The sequence below is a fragment of the Pteropus vampyrus genome, unplaced genomic scaffold, assembly GCF_000151845.1.
Source record: "Pteropus vampyrus isolate Shadow unplaced genomic scaffold, Pvam_2.0 Scaffold236, whole genome shotgun sequence".
Taxonomy (NCBI): Eukaryota; Metazoa; Chordata; class Mammalia; order Chiroptera; family Pteropodidae; genus Pteropus; species Pteropus vampyrus.
The window spans coordinates 332,392-333,719 of NW_011889017.1; positions in this window are offsets into that span (position 1 = coordinate 332,392).

Here is a 1,328-nt window from a genome sequence, read left to right on the forward strand (position 1 = left end):
GAGGATTTAAGAATATAGTGCTATGAATTTCTTACACTACACCTGATGTGTATAAAATTTGTAGGTGGACTTAGAATATTTAAAATTGTATTTTGTAAACCCTAGGACATAATTGTCTAAGTTGGAGTAAAATAGTGCATGTGCTTTACTCTATCCTAGCTACTAGTATTTTATTTGCATATGATTTTTCTCAAAATAAAATTATCATGAAGAGAGAGGGCATTCTTAGTTCACAAACAGTTATAGCCTGAGGTCCATCTAACTAAACTATATTTTTGCTCTATCAGATTAATTTATATTCACAGTTCATTTCACTCTGTCTTAGTCTATTTGGCAGCTATGACAAAAATGCCATAAACTGAATGGCTTATACATAACATAAATTTATTTCTCACTGTTATGGAAGCTAAGGGCCCAACATCAAGATTCAGCAGATTCAGTGTCTAATAGGGGCCACTTGCTATTTCATAGATGGCTATCTTATTGCTATGTCTTCACATGGCAGGAGTGAGAGACTCTCAGAAATCTCTTTTATAAGGACACTAATCTCATTCATGAAGACTTTACCCTAATGATCACCTCCCAAAGGTCCCACCTCCAAACTCCATTACTCTAGGGGTTAGGTTTCAACATCTGAATTTGGGAGGAACACAGGCATCCAGTCTATATAGCACAGTCTTTTGCAAAATGTAAACGATCTACAACTTTATCCTCCTAATCTGATTCTCTGCATTGCTTTGTTTGCCAGAATACCTTTCCTTAAATAAACTGACGTATTAGATTCTGAAATTACAAATTAATGCTAATCAATTTTTTTTTCTAAAAATCCAACATTTTCTTTCTGATCAACACTACCTTACAATATTAGCTATCCTTTAATGAATTTCCTTACCAGAGGAGGCCAGAGATGCTTGCCCTCAGGTCTCTCTGAAGAGAGCCTACACTGGAGAGCATCACTGACTGTCAGTTCCAGCTATTGACCCTTTGAATCTGCTGAGGCCATAATTGCTCTGGGTAGCTCCCAGGCAATGAGTGAACATAGCAGAGGTATTCGTGCTAACATATTCCTATCTGACATGGGACCCTTCCAGTGGGTGACCTTTGCTTGGGAGCTCTTCATTGACCTGTGAAACTATGATCTGACAGTCTCCCTACTCAACCTGTTCCACTCTTTCCATGAGGGTGTGACATGCCTCATAATCTGAAGGCTTCCCTACTGTTTGCTTGTTATGGCTATTTCTCCATTTATTTGTCTCAAATATTTCCCTTAAAAAAATTTTTAGACACTTAATCCCATCATGGCATCTGCTCCTTAGAGAACCAAAAGT